This window comes from Protomyctophum parallelum (genome assembly GCF_964188405.1).
Source record: "Protomyctophum parallelum genome assembly, chromosome: 8".
Taxonomy (NCBI): Eukaryota; Metazoa; Chordata; class Actinopteri; order Myctophiformes; family Myctophidae; genus Protomyctophum; species Protomyctophum parallelum.
This window is the reverse complement of record NC_139703.1, coordinates 42,770,829-42,783,695: the sequence shown is the minus strand read 5'-3', so window position 1 is coordinate 42,783,695 and position 12,867 is coordinate 42,770,829. Positions and strand designations below refer to the sequence as shown.

General features: G+C 42.4%; 1 long non-coding RNA gene across 1 annotated transcript; it reads right to left on the bottom strand.

Moving 5' to 3' along the window:
* Nucleotides 1-231: 231 nt before the first annotated feature.
* Nucleotides 232-12,181, bottom strand: LOC310862845. Its single transcript, XR_014569630.1, has 3 exons — nt 12,050-12,181; nt 11,379-11,633; nt 232-1,320 (listed from the first exon to the last, which is right to left on the bottom strand). It is a non-coding gene; the product is annotated as an uncharacterized lncRNA (long non-coding RNA).
* Nucleotides 12,182-12,867: the final 686 nt, after the last annotated feature.

Genomic DNA, 12,867 nt, shown 5'->3' with positions numbered 1-12,867 from the left:
CTATAGTTTTAATATAAGAGACATCCCATGGATTGATTGGCATAACAAATTGATTAGCATAACAAAGAACATTACATTTTTTTGTATTGCCTTTTAAAGTGTGAAAAACAAACAAAATACATCTATATTTAGAATATTATCCAAAGTTTTCTGTGCCTTTGTATCAAACATAACATAAAGGTTGAACTAAATTAGTAACTATATTTCAATAAAGCATCCAGTGTTGTTAGGCAATTTTTTTTTCAACTATACTTAATTAAATACAAATATGCATTGAATTGCGATCGAACAGCTGTGAAATTTCAGAGCCTCAATAGAAATGCAAAAAAATAAGGAAAAAAAGATGTAGCTATACTTTGATGTGCTTGACCAGATATTGGTCCTTAACTTTAGTAAAGCTCGGATTCTGAGCGGGAAGTTGTGGAGAAAACTTGTTTTTCCTGCCCACCAGATGGCACAATAGTGCCTCAAGCCAGCGAGCCTGATCAGAGAGTCTCAGTGCTTCATTATTGAGAGTTCCATGTTCCAAATGTTCATTGCACCTCTCAAGGAAGGCAATAGACTGTATAGTTATCACCTGAATAGGATTCGATCCCTCCCACAAACTATACAACCTACTACCTCACCTTGCCAGGTCCCAGTCATCACTGTAGGCTACCTTATTCAATGTACCCATACAAACCATTGGCAAAAAAGCAACATCATCCTTTACTTTTAACCACATGAACCCTAGCATCCCTCTCTTCTGGGCATAATAGGTGAACATTCTGTGACAATAGCAGAGGAAGCTCACAGGGCTGTGTTTTGATGCGTTGTGAGCTTGTAGATTGGCTACTTTTGGCAGAGATATTTGGTGTAGATGGGGGGGGGAGGAGGGGACCAAGTAGGGGGGGCTGTGGTAAACTTCTATAGGGTTTAAGTGGTTAAAGGTAATGTAATATAATGTTACATCCATCTACTGCACCAGAGAGCATTTGTTATTAATTTAGGCTAACTCAATCCACCCTAGTGTGTCTGTTGATGCTGGTGTATGTTTTCTTCCTTTTCGTATAGCCTATTGGGTTCACTCTAAATTAGATCAAAATAACATCCACACGTTCCAGGACATGACTCGTGGACCACCTTGCCCTTCAGAGTAGGGTGTGGGTCGTGAGTGTAACAGCTGATCAGCCTGTCTCCTTAGGAAAGACAGTAGATTGTATAGTTATCTCAGAGGGAGAGCACAAACCCCACAACTATTCAATCTACTACCTCAGCCTCAAGGACAGAGCGTTTGTGTCGGAAGGATCGGTGGAGGGGTTGCAACGTGCTTCAGTCCAACTGGAAGAGGAAAAAAAGAAGAAAAAAAGACTGTTAGATTGTTGGGAGGCTAGAAAGCTAGACATATGGTTAGATGTTGCATTGGGATATGTTCGTGAGCTGAAGAGATTTGTCTGTAGAGTGGGAATAAGGAGCATACAAAGTGCAGAGCCCTGGGGGAGCCCGGTCAGCTAAGTAGCCTATGGTTTCGGTTAATTTATACTTTGTTGCACAATGAAAATAGCCAATCTACAACAATGCGGCAAGCTCACAGATCGCCAAATGACCTCGGCTCCTCTGGTTTCCAACCATGTTAACCATAAAGAGATCACTTTCAGAGTCCTGAAACTGCATGGTGAAAAGCCATATTCACACATCACATAACATACACACATGCACAAACAGATATGACATACAAATACACACGAATGCATGCACACATGCAACTGCAGCACTATAAACACACATGGTTATTTTCATACAATAGAAATATAGCTCCTCGCATAAAACAGTGGGCGCACGTGCACACATGGAAGGAGGTAGGGCCCGCACACCATTCTTTTGGTAAAGAATAACTTTATTGAATCGACAACGTTTCGATCTTCACAGATCTTCGTCAGGTCAGTCACATGTGCGCACACACACACACACACACAGTCACAAATCCCACTAAATTATTCTAATGACCACTTGCTATTGGTGGAGGTACTGTAGTCTGGTAATACTTTTATCAAGGACCAATTTCCTCACAAGATTAGGCACACTGTCACTGCAAACTTAAAAGGTGTATAGAATTATGGGAATGACTGTCATCAAAACTGTCATCTAAATAAAGGATGAAGGTATGCATGGGAAAAAATGGCACAGTAGTTTGACGTGTGAATTGAAGACAAAATATACTGTTGTTTATGTGGAAAGTGTGCTAATTTACACAAGTGTAGAACATAACTCATTGGCATCCAGAGAGGTTGGCGTGCAATATAGGAAAGCTGTGCCAATAATTAGTGCCTATTTCACTCTATTTCATTCTATCTTCACTACCCTACGGAAGCTTGCTGTTTAACGGGCAGAAGTAAATAGCTCAATTTGAACATGACTTTCCCCATTGGCCTCCCTTCAGAATGTACAGCCAGCAGGCAATGCAATGAAAATGGATCAAAACAAAATGGCTGTACATCGGCCATTTTAGGAAGTTGCTTGAGGTGACAAGCTGTGGCGCGACCTGTTAACTGCTCCCTTCTGCTTTCACATATTCAACGGGGGAAACCTAGATATTGACGTAATGATCAAATTAATCACCATAGATAAATGTTGATTATTAAATCATTCATAATCATAGGCTATGCCCAGAGAAAGACAACACTGCAGGAAATATCGACCACTTCTACGATGTCAGAGGCGTTGAAAGCCACTTCAAGTCTTTTGAAAAAGTACCCTGTTTACTGTGCCAACTAAAGTCTGGGATACAAGCCGAGTAGAGCCGTCTGGGCCCCACAGGACCATACTTTGGCTGGGGCTGACTGAGCCCAGACACTGTTATGGTAGACGATGGTCAAACCATGCAAAGGCCCTGACGCTTTGCATAAATTAGCATGTGAACCATGGTGGTTGAAAAGCGGCTGGGCAGTTCATTAACATTCTGAATTCCACTTTGGCCTAATTAAGGCAGACAGTGATTGAAATGTTTTGGCAGACTCTGGCTGCATGGGAGTGCCAGTGCATGCTCACTGGGGCAGAATGAAAAGGCACAGGGGCAGCAGAGAGTGGGAGGCCTTAATTGAGATGTTGAATTAATTAGATGGCAAATGGTATCAAACTCTTCTGACTGGCTGGCGAATGCAAGAGGGGACACACTCAAGAACCCATTCAAGTTTTATACCAGAATTGTTGTGTGGACTAGAAACAATATTTACTGATGTTGCCATTACTGTACCTGCATCTCCTCTAGAAATTATGTGAAGTTTGTTTTAATTAATTGAATACTACTAGCAAATATTTGTAACGTAAGACACAACATGCAGTTCTGTTAGCCAGTTCCTCATGTACTGTAGGCTATAGTGAGTTTTCAGAATACTAAATTAAGAAAATACATGGCTCAACAAAACCAGTCCAAATTATAGTCGTAATTTTTCAAGTGAATATGTGTCACAGAGAATGACCTTATAGGCCTACACCTGAATGTGCAGTCTCAGGTATGGTAGTTGTGATTAGTGCATTGTAGGGAAGCCAACATGACTCAAACAAGCTTGTTTATATTTCAACTCCCCGAAAGAAAGTTACAGGCATTATCTTTTGCCCCCGAAAGACATGCACAAAACCTGTGTTACAGTTTAATATGTAACGGTTGCATAACAATTCTCTTATTCAAAAAGACAGCTAAACCCTCAACCCATCTTTTCACAAAACTGTGATTTATGAGATCAGTTCTATCAAAAGGCAGTTGGGCACATTTATATGTGCAGTTACTTAACTTTTCACATTATAAACTGTATTAGGGAATATTATAATCATATCTTTGATTTTCTTCCCCCAAATACATCATAGTCGTGTTTTTGTCAACATGATATTATACTCTTCAAATGTACAGTTCTATTGGAAAGTACACATTCCACTGTAATAATGTTGTATGCCCTATGCTGTTTAGCATGCACATTGCACAACCATGCTTTTTTTCATCCCACCCCCGGATGTGACGTTTTGACTTTCACATTTACCATACTGCCTAACAACATTGCAGAAAATAAAATGGCCGATCCGATCCGTTGCAGAAAGTTACAGAGGAAGCCAGTCAGGAATCGGATCCCTTACCCTTGATCGGACCATTATCAATTGATATATCGATGAAATGGTCAGTCACTGTTCCCTCAGATAGTGAAGCCCAGAGCAGCAGTCCTCACCCTGCATGGGTAAAACATTTGACTTATTGAATACATCCATTCTGTCGCCCAGGTGTCGAACAATTGGGTTTGTCTAGACGAAGGCACGAAAATCGCAAATTGGCATCGGTCCACGTGGATTGGCAGAACACGAGGGGTGGGGGGCGACCGTGAGGGAAAAGGCTGAGGTTATGTGCCTCTCTTCAATATTAGGTGCCAAGAACTGGGCATTGTTTGTGTGCCAAACTGAATTTCAATGAGTCAAAAAGGGGGTGATGTGGTGGATGCAGCATGGTAATGCCCAATGCTGCGGGGGGAGGAGAGTATTGGCAGCCAAGCAATGAGCGGAAGCCATATCAAAATGGGTGTATGTGACAACACAATAATGTATGGTGGCAAAGCTTGCTACCAAATGGACGCAACGCACTGTCTATACCAGTGGTTTTCAGACTAGTTGTGCACACCACAAGTCAAAAATGTCAAGGCGCACAGTTCAACGTCATCGCTGATTCGCTATGTGTTGTGAGCTTCCACATCTTTGACGATTAGTAAAAAAAATCAAATTCATAAATTAAATTAAATTAAAAATGTTTTCTTAAAACAGTTTAAGAGCCATAAACGTCAAGACGTCTAATTGCCAATTATGTACCGGATGCCACGGACGACAAGACGTGATCCCTTGGGAATTAAAAAATAAATAAAAATTCCTCTAATCTGGTGTACAGGTGATGACATGCACATTACATGCATAATAGAATTACAAATTATTTCTTTCTTTATAATGGGAGAATTGGCACTCAAAGCCTAAACTGGTGACCACCAGGTGGCTCTGAAGGAGTTTAAGGACCACTTTTCAACCTATCTTCATATAACTGGTTCTCACTAATAATCATGATAAAATGCCACCATTTCTTTAGAAAAACGATGGCTTCCATTATCGTATTGCAACTTTTCAGTACTAGAAAGCCTGCAGTTTCTATTAGCTTGGATTCCCCATCGATGATGTCACTGGTGGACGGGTTTCTGAACTGCCCACAGCCCTCCTATGAGACACAGACCGAGTAGAAAAAATGTGTGCCATTTTATCATGATTATTAGTGAGGACCTATTATATGTTGAAAAGTGGTGAAGTGGTCCTTTAAAATGAAATACCCAAAATAGGGACAGGTTGAGTAGTTAAAATATTTATTTAGGGTATGGAATTTTCCTCTATAGCCTATTGGGAAATTACGCCGCACAAAGTACTGATAGGCTAAAGGAAATTAAAAGATATAATTCATAACTAGGCCTATTGCCATAATAATGTGTCACATCAGGACTTCACATATCAGTGTGCCGCCCTCTGAACCACTGTTCTATAGTGCTGAGTCGGGTGCTCCAGCTATCTGATCCTGAGAAAGTGTTCATAATCATAACTGACTTTGTCCATATTATGCTGGACTAGTGTCTTGTTTGTGTCTGAGGTTCTACTGTAGTTGCTCTCTACAGTAGAGATCCTCTCCTCATCTGTGATGCAGTACATCCTGTTTACTTAACTTGCATCAGACTGCCGTAACGCTGTTCATATTGATCTGCCTGGCCAAAGGCAGTGCAGTCATAATCTTAATTTCCAGCGTTGTTGATGTGGACTGTCTTTGTTCCACATAAAGCATGCCAGAAGAACATATTTAATCTCCTTGATTGGCTGACCTGTTAGGAATGCGCTTAAGATACTATCAAGAGGTATCGTATCATCAAACAACATCATCATATGGAGACACAAAACATATTCAAAATATTAACTAATTTAGTCCTGAGGCCGATTCTAAAGAAAATGTCCTGACAGTTTTCAGAACCCCCAGAATTATCTGTATTTCAGACCACCATCTGAAAATATGTTGTTCCAGGGACCCCCCAGAAGCAAAGATTTGAGTTAAAACGCTCTGTACAAGCTCGTAGCGTGGCTCCCGGTGTCGCGCTATGAGCTTGTATCTGCTACTTTTCAATAGCTAAAGTATAACATAATTCTTAAAACACCAAAATGGGTTTCCGTCCTGAATGGGAACAAGAGTTAAAATAAGCAGAGATCCACTCGCTTAATAAACAAATAATTACTTACTATCCTCACATCTTAAGACCATTCATGATGTCAAAGGATTCCAGCAGAGGAGAACGCCCTGTATTCAAAAATAGCGGCCCTCAAACAGGAAGTGTGTCTCTCTGCCTGACCTCATTTGACTTCATGCTGTAATCTCAGGAGGTGTCACCGTGACCGTGGCCCTACATGAGATAGCACAGATACTACTGTGCTGTCTCCTGCACTTAAAATGGACAGCATGTTGACATAATCAACAGCACACTAACACAAAGTAAATGGTACTGAAAATGTCCTTTCTGCCATGGTTTAGCCACCACCTTCACCCTGGCATCCCGGGCATGTAGGTAAACATTTTCAAACCATATGTATGGGATTTAGATTTGTCTTCTTCTCCATAAATCAGTGCTATTGAACACCCTTTACATCTATCTGTGTGTTGGTTAAAAAACTATTTGAACCAATGAAAACTATAAAATAAAGTGCTTCTGACAAAACCAGCTAACTCATTGGACCCTCAAACTGGTTAAAGCAGCTAACTCCACCACCTCGCCCCCACTCATGCAATATATATGACAATATAACGTTTACAAAACAAACATTGAACTAAAGACAAGCATTAAACCTGTATATAGGAGGGGCTAGCTCCCCTCAAAGTCACAATACAAACTTTGATGAGGCTTTGTTTTAAAAAATATTAGGTTTTGTTCATTTCCTGAAAAAGGAGTTAGCTGGTTTCTGCCCGACAGCAGAGATATTAAAATTGGCCCTCTGACGTAACTCTAACTCAGACATAACCATAAACAAATCTGGTACGCCCATATACAGGCATGTCACTATGACTCAGACATAAAACAAACCCGATATGGCCATATAGGCATATTTGGAGGTCCGGTTGTCCAGAGCCACAGATCCAACCGCTATGGGATGGCATACATGGGACCGACCCACGTCAACCGCTATGGGATGGCATACATGGGACCGACCCACGTCAAACTATGGGATGGCATACATGGGACCGACCCACGTCAAACCGCTATGGGATGGCATACATGGGACCGACCCATGTCAAACTATGGGATGGCATACATGGGACCGACCCATGTCAAACTATGGGATGGCATACATGGGACCGACCCACGTCAAACTATGGGATGGCATACATGGGACCGACCCACGTCAAACTATGGGATGGCATACATGGGACCGACCCACGTCAAACTATGGGATGGCATACATGGGACCGACCCACGTCAACCGCTATGGGATGGCATACATGGGACCGACCCACGTCAAACTATGGGATGGCATACATGGGACCGACCCACGTCAAACCGCTATGGGATGGCATACATGGGACCGACCCACGTCAAACTATGGGATGGCATACATGGGACCGACCCACGTCAAACTATGGGATGGCATACATGGGACCGACCCACGTCAACCGCTATGGGACGGCATACATGGGACCGACCCACGTCAACCGCTATGGGATGGCATACATGGGACCGACCCACGTCAACCGCTATGGGATGGCATACATGGGACCGACCCACGTCAAACTCAACCGCTATGGGATGGCATACATGGGACCGACCCACGTCAAACCGCTATGGGATGGCATACATGGGACCGACCCACGTCAACCGCTATGGGATGGCATACATGGGACCGACCCACGTCAACCGCTATGGGATGGCATACATGGGACCGACCCACGTCAAACCGCTATGGGATGGCATACATGGGACCGACCCACGTCAACCGCTATGGGATGGCATACATGGGACCGACCCACGTCAACCGCTATGGGATGGCATACATGGGACCGACCCACGTCAAACTATGGGATGGCATACATGGGACCGACCCACGTCAAACTATGGGATGGCATACATGGGACCGACCCACGTCAAACTATGGGATGGCATACATGGGACCGACCCACGTCAAACTATGGGATGGCATACATGGGACCGACCCACGTCAAACTATGGGATGGCATACATGGGACCGACCCACGTCAAACTATGGGATGGCATACATGGGACCGACCCACGTCAAACTATGGGATGGCATACATGGGACCGACCCACGTCAAACTATGGGATGGCATACATGGGACCGACCCACGTCAACCGCTATGGGATGGCATACATGGGACCGACCCACGTCAAACTATGGGATGGCATACATGGGACCGACCCACGTCAAACTATGGGATGGCATACATGGGACCGACCCACGTCAAACTCAGGCCAGTGTGACTCGGCATAATGTAGGTGTGAGGCTGCGTACTGGCCGTGTGTGTGTGTGTGTGTGTGTGTGTGTGTGTGTGTGTGTGTGTGTGTGTGTGTGTGTGTGTGTGTGTGTGTGTGTGTCTGTGTGTATTAACATAGTATACAGAATACACCTAAAAAAATCTCCAAACTTTCCAAAATTCTCAATATAAAAGTTCATAAACGTTTCTATTATGATAATATACACAAAGAATATTATATTTTCATTATTCATATTCTTCATATTATTTCATATTATTATTTCCTAATATTCTGTTGTTTGAAAAGCATTGCTCATGATCATGTTACATGCTGCACTACATGCGAGAGGACTTTCTCTGTAACCATGTCTGACTGATCATTTATGGGCAATTTTGGAAGGGTGCTTAGATGAGATAATCCACCGTCCCTAGCATAATATCCATTGCTGACGTCTTGCGCACAAGATATTTGTAATGTCTGCATGTGAAGAAGTAGTTCTGAAATGTTTTCAAGTGCTCTATTGTGGATTTGTTTATCACATGATGTTTTATGAGAGTGATGGGGCAGGGTGGTCATTCTTTGTCATGTACTCGTACTGTATATCCTACTTCAGACTGTGGAAAAATCTTTCCCCTCACCGAGCCTTCACTGTACTCACCACTCAATATAGAGAAACACTTCATGCACTATCAGTCTCAACTGCCCTGGGTGAAAAAGTGTTTGCGAATACTTTTTGATTTGTTTTAAAGGCCTATTCATACTCCAGTTTTAGCTGATAAGGTGACCAACGAAACGGTGGTTACTACAAACAGAAATATGTGGTGAGTGGTGAGTCCCTTACCACTGCGGCATGACGTCATGTTGTAGTTTACGGTGGGCACCTTAATCACCTAAAACAATAGTACAAATAGACCTTTACCCTGTCATATGTGGTTGTTTGTAAAATTATCCATTCATTGTCAATGGGAATTGACTGTTTGTGTAGGACAAAAATTGACACTATGCCTATTTGCTCAGACACTATCGTAAAATTCTCCATTCATTGTCAATGGGAATTTAATATTTGTGTAGGACAAAGTTTGTGAACATACACTAAAAATCACACTTGTGTTAAGTGAGGGGCGCTAATATATTAAAGTCTAACTGATGTACCGGTAATGGTGATGTAAAACAAACGGTGCCAACAAAAACATTAAACGCCATTAACAATAAAGAGACAGTATGACAGAGGCACATTATGACGTAGATTTTCCCTTCATTGTCAATGGCGTTTACAAAACAAACATTGAACTAAAGACAAGCATTAAACCTGTATATAGGAGGGGCTAGCTCCCCTCAAAAATATATCGGAGGGCTAGCGTCCCTCTGACGCATTTTTAGGAAAAGGGTCGATCACAGCTATAAAAAATGCAGAGTCGAATAAACTTGAGTTGGAATCTGGTTTGCTATTAAAAATCATCATATACGGATATACTGTGGAGAGAGAGAGAGCGAGGCCGAAGAAACTGACTTTGATCCTAGAAACCACAGTGTCACAGTAACCAGGGGGAGGAGAGTCAGGCAAATAGCTGAGGATGTGAATGGCTTTCCAAAAAACATGTCATCAAGCAGTAGAGCGAGTTCATCTGAGGAGAATGGAGGGAGGAGGAAATAAGTTAATTTTCTGTCTCTCTGCCCATCCTCCTTGCACCTTCCCCCTTTTTCCAACTTGCCCTTTCACATTACAGTTTGTCATGCTATGTTGTTCTCTCACAAACAAACAGAAGAACACACACACGCACGCACACACACAGTGCAGACTTAAGCAAAGAAAACTTCACACAAATTCTCACGGGCAATTATGTGTGTCAAAATGTTCAGGCAAAGAACACATAAAACAGACTCATTGTTTGAAAGGAAAAAAATAAGAAGAAATATGACGCTCATAAAACGAACAAAGCGATTTTCAAAAAGGAGCGAATCAAATTTGTCGTGTTGTTTATTCTGCTGTCGGGGAAAGCCTATATAAAACCGAAAATGGTTTGATCTGAAATGGAGACCCTAGCAATGATACAATACAAGCCCCTTCATGCATAGAACAATGCTTGCATCAGAGGGATCTGGTTCATACTGGTTTCTGAACAGGTCTGTGGAACAGCAACAGCACAATCAAGAGCAGGTCAAGAAACATATGGTGTACCTGCATGATACATGGGGATAGTTATTGTTCCAGGGTATGATGCTTTTATTTTGTGACAAAATACATGGGACATATTGTAGTGATGATGTTACCATGGCTCTGTAACTGTAACTGACACATGCTGTACAGCTGGCAGCACATTTCACCTACAGTAATAATAGAAATGTTTAGTTTAAATGCAGATTAACCTCTTTTATCTCAAAAGTATTTCCTGGCGGTAATTGCTTCATCCAATTGGGCCAAAATTAATTCACTGTACTGCAATAATTGGAGCTGTAGAATGTTTAGGCTCTCCAGCCTATATTTAAATATACACTTTAGCCCTAATAATTATTGCACTACCATTAACATTTCATCTGTTCTGTCGAATAGTTGCACATAAACTCGCTGTTCATTACATTCAACGTCGAAGGACGTTCTGGTTCTCTGATGGCTCTCTAAAACGCTTCAACACGTGAAAACTCAAGCTGTTAAAATGTATCTCAAAACTTGTGTGCCTCAATCACACAGAAGTGCAGAGATTTCAGTAATGCGTTTGGTGAAAGCGAAGCAGACACGTGTACAGCAGGAAGGTGACAATAGAGTATAATGTAAAAGTGCAAAGGAAAGAGTTAAAAAAGAGAGCTGTACCAGAAACAGGAATCACACGGCCCCAAACAAGAAGCAGTATCAAAAAATTGAAATACCTGGAGCTGAGTTTTTGTATGGGACAGGGTAGTGTTGACCCGTAGAGATTAGGCCATGGTGGTGGAAAGGAAGGGGGGAAAAGGCGGGCGTGAAGAGGAGACAAGAATGCATTTCCACATCCCTCTCTTTCGCCTGCAAGATGAGGGAAAGACTGCGTAGTGTACTAGCAAGCAACCCCACTCGAACATGGGCTGGGGCTTGAGAGCTCTTTCTGGGCCATGCCCTCCTCTCTCTCCCTGCCCACTTTTGCCCTGCTGCCAAGAGAATGAGCGGTGGCGGGGAGGGGGGGGGGGGGGCAGAGAGCGAGAAATAACGCATTAGGTCATAAAAGCCTTCTGAAACAGACCTTACAGTACCAAAGATTTGAGATGCAGTCAGCAGAGCATGCATGCAGTAGAGTACAGCAGCTTTGTTTAAACTGAGCTTTGCTTTGATGCGAATGTCAACGACTTAGCTGAGTAAACCACCTAGCGGAGGAAACGTTTCAAGTTACATATCCTGTAGGCTATGTTTCATTAAATAGATATCTCACTTGATGATTGTGGGTTGCAGATGAAAGAGCAAAAGAGCAAGCGTGAAAGAGGGTTAGTAAGATAGGGGGGGTATTGGGGTCGGTGGGTGAGAACTAAGAAGCAAGCTATAGGATTAATGTACCAGAATGGGTACTTACATGTCTGGATATGATGCCAAAAGCTTTGACAGATTTATGTAGGCCAAACAATTTTATGCCAGATATTCCTGATGCATTTTAGTGTAAAGAGAAGCTGAAGGCTTCCTCCTGAGCCACGCAGTAAAGCCTTTTGTCAGAAGTTGGCATCTGTCCCAGGTAGAACATGCCTCTCGGTTCCCATTTTCGGTAGTCATGTCCAGACGTCTTTAGCTGTTCTGCACCTGCCTATGTTTTTGTTTTGATTTGTCGCATGGATCTTAAAAAAAAAAACTAAATTGCTTTAAGCCGTTTGATCAAGTTCAGCCATGGCAGCGTGTGAAAACTTGGTGTTTACAGTCAACATTCATGGAAAAAGGTAGGGGTGAAGAAGCAGACTTTCACCTCAGTTTGTAGTAACCATCCTCAGGCAAATAAGAAGTGGCATGAAAGATGTAAAGAGAAAATGTAATAAGGAAAGGGGTCAACCTCTAGAAGAAAACAGCAGTACTAATATTTAAAATATTGACTCCCATGTGGACCCTCACCAAGGACAGTGAGACACCAAAATAATCCCACGTCCGACCGAGCCAAAACGTGCACATTGCTCTCATTTCAAGTGTCAACCACAAGTACCACAGTCAGACCCTCGTTCACTCATGTACAGTATCTCCTCAGGCATTATCCAGGGCAGCCTCCTCTGTGACGTCATTGTCTCTTTAGATATTTGTTCTTACAAATCATATTCCTCACATATAAATGCCATCTCCTCTCATGCAGATCCTCTCTCCAGAACAAAACGAGTGTTTGCTCGTAGATTTTGCAGTTCTAAATGAACAAAG